Source organism: Chiloscyllium plagiosum, chromosome 15, assembly GCF_004010195.1.
Source record: "Chiloscyllium plagiosum isolate BGI_BamShark_2017 chromosome 15, ASM401019v2, whole genome shotgun sequence".
Taxonomy (NCBI): Eukaryota; Metazoa; Chordata; class Chondrichthyes; order Orectolobiformes; family Hemiscylliidae; genus Chiloscyllium; species Chiloscyllium plagiosum.
Window position 1 is genome coordinate 65,114,580 of NC_057724.1, and position 6,000 is coordinate 65,120,579.

A 6,000-nucleotide genomic window follows, 5' to 3' on the forward strand; every position below is an offset into this window, starting at 1 on the left:
GGGCTATCTGACCCTTTGAGCCTGCTCCGACATTCAATAAGATCATGGTTGATCTTTTTGTGAACTCAGCACCACCTACCCACCCTCTCATCGTATCCCTTAAATCCTTTATTGTTGAAAAAAAAATCTTAACTTTAAAGATGTTTACTGAAGTAGTGTCGACTACTTCACTGGGCAGGGAATTCCATAGATTTATAATCCTCTGGGTGAAGAGGTTCCTTCTCTATTCAGTCCTAAATCCGCTCACCCTAATTTTCAGACAATGCCCTCTTTTCCTAGTTTCATCTGCCAGTAGAAACATCCTCTCTACTTCTATGTTAGCCATTTCCTTCATAATTTTATATGTTTCTAGAAGATCCCCCCTCATTCTTCGAAAATACAATGAATAAAATTCCAGTCTACTCAGTCTCTCCTCATAAGCCAACCCCCTCAACTCCAGAACCACCTGGTGAACGTCTTCTGCATCCCCTCTAGTGCAAGTACACCCTTTCTCAAGTAAGGAGACGAAAACTGCATGAAGTAATTCAGGTGTGGCCTCACCAGCACCCTATATAGCCTCAACATTAACCTCCCTGCTTTTAAATTCCATCCCTTTAGCAATGAAGGATAAAATTCCATTTGCCTTCCTAATTACTTGTTGTACCTGCAGACCAACCTTCTGCAATTCATGCATAAGGACACCCAGGTCCCTCTGCACAGCAAAATGCTGCAACGTTTTACCATTTAAGTAAAAACCCTTTTTACTGTTACTCCTACCAAAATGGATGACTTCAAATTTATTAATATTGTATTCCATCTGCCAGACCTTTACCCATTCACTTAAATTACCTATGGTCCTCTGCACAGTTTCACAGTCCTCTGCACACTTTGCTCTGCTACTCATCTTAGTGTCATCTACAAACTTTGACACACTACATGTCGTCCCCAACTCCAAATTTATATAAATTTTGAATAATTGCGGTCCCAACACTAATCTATGAGGCATACCACCAGTCACTGATTGCCAGCCAGAATAGCACTCATTGATCCCCACCCTTTGCTTCTTGTTAGTCAACCAATCCTCTATCCATGCTAATACATTATCTGTAAAGTCATGCATCCTTATCTTATGTGGCAGACTCTTGTGTGGTACCTTGTCGAAGGCCTTTTGGAAATCTAGGTACACTACATCCACTGGGTCCCCATTGTTCATCTTGCTCGTAATGTCTTCATAGAATTCCAAAAGATTAATTAAGCATGATCTGCCCTTCATGAAACCATGCTGTGTCTGCCCAACAGGACAATTTCTATCGAGATGCCTTGCTATTTCTTCCTTGATAATAAACTCAAGGATCTTCCCCAATACAGGAGTTAAGCTAACCAGTCTATAATTCCCAATCTGATGTCTACCTCACTTTTAAACAGTGGTGTGACATTTGCTGTTTTCCAATCTGCTGGTACTGCCCCAGAATCCACCAAATTTTGGAAAATTACCACAAGTGCACTTGTTATTTCTCCCTCCATCTCTTTTAGTACCCTGGGATGCATCACATCCAGGTGAGGAGACTTGTCTACCCTTATGCTAGCTCTTCCATGATAATGATTGTTTCCTGGAGGTTCACCTACCTTTGTCTCTGTCATTCGTGTCCTCCACTGTGAAGAGCAACTCAAAATACCTATGCAATGCTTCGGCCATTTCATCATGTCCATAACTAAATGCCCCTTCTCATCCTCTAAATGACCAATGTTTACTTTAGCCAGTCTTTTTCATTTTATATATTTAGAGAAGCCTTTATATTCTGTGCTAGTTTTTTTTTTTCTCATGTTCTATCTTAGTTTTCTGTATAGCTCTTTTTGTGGCTTTCTGTTGATCTTTAAAGTTTCCCAATCTTCAAGTTTCCTGCTGATCTTGGCCACTTCGTATGTCTTCTCTTTCAATTTGATAGCCTCCCTTATTTCCTTAGACACCCATAGCAGATTACACCTTTTCTTACAGTCCTTCCTTTTCACTGGAATATACTTTTGATGAGCACTTTGAAAAATTGCTTTGAAAGTCCTCTATGGCTCATTAGCTGTCCCACCATAAAATCTTTGTTTCCAGTCTAGCCAAGTCCTCCCTCATCCTATTGTAGTCTCCCTTGCATAAGCACAGGATTGGATTGGATTTTATCTTCACACTCTCCATCTGTATTTTTTTTTCGTGCCACCCAACACTCATGTTATTTTTTTTCTTTTTTTTTCTTTTTCTTTTTTTTTCTTTTTTTATTCAATTTCCACCACCAGATAGGAAAACACCCGAGTGGCCAAATCTGTTTTTTTTTGGGTTTTTTTTCTTTTTTTTTCTCTTTTTTCTCTTAGGAAAACACCCAATCAAAATAGAGTTGGAGGGAGAAATGATGCACTCCATTCCCTGCGGCGCCCACCTCTCCCTGAACAACTCCAGGGTGTTGGTCGACACCGCGTGCTCCTTCTCCAAGGACACCCGGGCTCTAACGTAACCGCGGAAGAGGGGCAGGCAGTCGACTCTCCATCTGTATTCTAGATTCAACCATACTGTGGTTGCTCCTTCTAAGAGGACCCTTAACTATGAGATCATTAATTATTCCTGTATCATTACACAGGCTCAGATCTTGGATAGCTTGCTCCCTCGTTGGTTCCATTATATGCTATTGAAGAAAACTATCGCAAATACACTTAACAAACTCCATCTCAAGGCTACCCTGACCAAGCTGGTTTGACCAATTGACATGTAGATTAAAATCTCCCATGATAATTGCCATACTATTTTTACAGGCATTAGTTATTTCTTTGTTTATTGCCTGTCCCAATGTGATGTTATTATTTGGTGGCCTATAAATTATACCTATCAGTGACTTTTTCTTCTTAGAATTTCTAATTTCCACGCAAATGGATTCAACTTTATTCTCCATTGAACCTATATCATCTCTCAGCACTGCCCGAATGTCATCCTTCAATATCAGAGCTACACCACTTCCCTGACCTTCCTGTCTGTCCTTCCAAATAGCCTGATACCTCTGGATATCCCAGTTGTGACCATCCTGTAACTATGTCTCTGTAATGACTACTAAATCATTATCATTTGCGATGATTTGTGCTGTTAATTCATCGATCTTGTTACAAATGCAATGAACATTCAGGTAAAGTGCCCTTTAGATAGTTTTTATACCCTCTTGATTTCCAACATCTCTAGTAATATCTCCAGAGTTATCCTTCCTTTTTACTTCTTTCATAGTCTGTCTTAAACTTAAACCCTTCTGCACAATGCTAACCTGATGCTTATCTTTTTATTTAGCATCGTACTTCCTGTTGTTTTACCTTTCCCTTCCCCCGACTCACTAGTTTAAGTCTTAGTGATGACCATGTTTACCCTTTTTGCTAGAATGCTGGTTCCAGATTGGTTCAGGTGGAGACCGTTCCATTGGTACAGATCCCTCCTGTTCCAAAACTGAAGCCAATGCCCCATGAAATGGAACATCTCCTTCCCACATCACACCCTTAGCCACATGTTTGCTCCCCTAATTTTCTTGTCCCTAAGCCAATTTGCATGTGGCTTGGGCAGTAATCCAAAGATTATAACCCTTAATGACCTGTTCCTTAATTTCATTCCTAGTGCTCGATCATCCCCAAACAGGTCCTCCCTCCTAGCCTTGCCTATGTGGACCACAACAACTGGATCCTCCCCCTCCCACTCCAATATTCTTTCAACTGCTCAGAGATGACCTGCACCCTGGCACTGGGCATGCAATGTAACATGTGGGACTCCCCATCTAGCTCACAAAGGATACTATCTATCCCCCTAATTATAGAATCCCCTATAACTACCACTTGTCTTTTTGCTCCCCCCTCTTGCTGGGCTTCTGCACCATAGTGCTATGGTCAGCTGGCTCATCCTCCCTGCAGTCCTTTTCCTCATCCACACGGGGAGCAAACCTCTCATAGCTGTTGGATATGGTCAAGAGTTGAGTGTCCTCCATTCCTGAACTCAGGATCCCCCTACCAGCCTCACTTGCAATCACACCCTGTTGTCCCTGATCACTAACTGCCTCCTGAAACAAAGCATCCAGGAACTTCTCCCCCTTTCAGATATGCTGCGGTGTTTGAAGCTCAGATTCCAGATGATCAACTCTGAGCTGGAGATTGTATTGAGAGACTGGTGAGAACCAAAAGAATCAAGTAATGTGGGAACAGGACAAGAAACATAAAAAATGTAAAGTTTTAGCCACAACTTCATTCAATCTTGAAACAGGCTTGTGAAACTGAATATATTTAGTTTTTAGCTTCTTATTTATTTGTGCTCCTGTACTGTCATCTGCACTGATAGCTGTTTTTGCTTGTCTTTCATTGACCATTGTAGTTCTCTCTATTCTCTTATGAATTACTATATATTCTTTTAATTATATACCTAGGGCAAAACATCAGGTACACTTCTTGGAGTAGTTCTACTCTATAAATAGGTTATTAACTTATCTCCAGAAACAACAGATGAATAGTTCTGGGAAACAGTCTCAACAATGTCTCTAGAATTTTGATTAGCATTATTATTGCACATTCTAGACTGAAGATTAATAAATACATGCATGGGGTTTGAGATTGAAGTGAGAAAACAAATTCTAATCTCAAATTTGAGTCATTATTTTCAAACAATTAAGGGATAATAAGTTGTTCTTCATTTTTAATCAGAATATTCCTATTCCATAGATATTTCTGTCACAGTAATTTAGGTTTTGAAATTACTTTTAAATATTTTTATCGTCCTGTTCACACCTTCTAAGTGAATTGTGATCAAAGGAATAATATTCATGGAAGAGTAGCTGGCAAGCCTTTAAAAGCATCCAAAAAAATGATATTTATATGCTGAAAAATGTTTTAATATGATGGTTAAGAAGAAAATCAGGGAGTTTATGGTTTGATAGTTAGCATCACGATCATTAGACTTTTCTGTCAATGATAAAGTGAATGGAATCTACTGCTGATCTTGAAGGATCACAGATCACATAGCCATAGAAATCTTTGTTGCATTAATTTCAGTTTTCCCAATGTTAATTTCATTTTAGCATCAGGCATTTGACATTCTAAAAATATAAGATTAGCTTTATAGACCCAAAAAGGTTGTTCATCACAATTTATGCCTAAGTACACCATTAAATTCTAACTATGCATCACTCTACAATGTTTAAACTTTTCAATCAGTTCACATTATATATTAATATGGAGAGAGCATTGGCTAACTACAAGAAATGACGAATCGGGATAAATGGGCATTTATCAGATTTGCAAACAATAACTAGCGGAGTGCCACGGATATCCATGGTCGGACTTCAACTATCTATGATGTATACTAATAACTTAATGACATTACTGATTACATTGCAGCCAAATCTACCGATGAAGTGAAGATGAATAGGAAGGCAAGCAATGAGGGGGATTCAAAGAATTTGTAAAAGGATGCAGATGGATTGAGTGAGTGGATGAAAATTTGGAAGATAACATGTATAATGTGGGAAATGGGATGTTGTCCACTTTAGCAGGAAGCATCTCGGTTGATATAAGCAATATGTAAGCAGACTATTATTTAAATATAGAGAGACTGTAAAATACTGACGTTCGGAAGGATGTGTTTCCTGGTACATTAATCACACAACAAGATAGATTGTAAGAGCAGAAAGTAATTAGGAAGGCACTTGGAATGTTGGCCTTTATTAGTTTATGAGGAGAATAGAGGTTAAAGTGGGAGGACATGCTACATCCATACAGGGCATTGGTGAGTCCACATGTAGAATACTTTGTACAATGTTAGTCTCCTTACTAAAAGACAGATATGCTTACATCTTAGGACGAAGGGGTTTTATTCTGAGGATAATCCAGTGGAAAATATCCCATCAGACTCCTGACTTATACCTTGAGGATGGTGGACAGACTTTGGGAGTCAGCACATGAGTTACTCACTACAGGATTCTTAACTTCGGACCTGGTCTTCTAGCCAAGTATTTAATGGCGAGT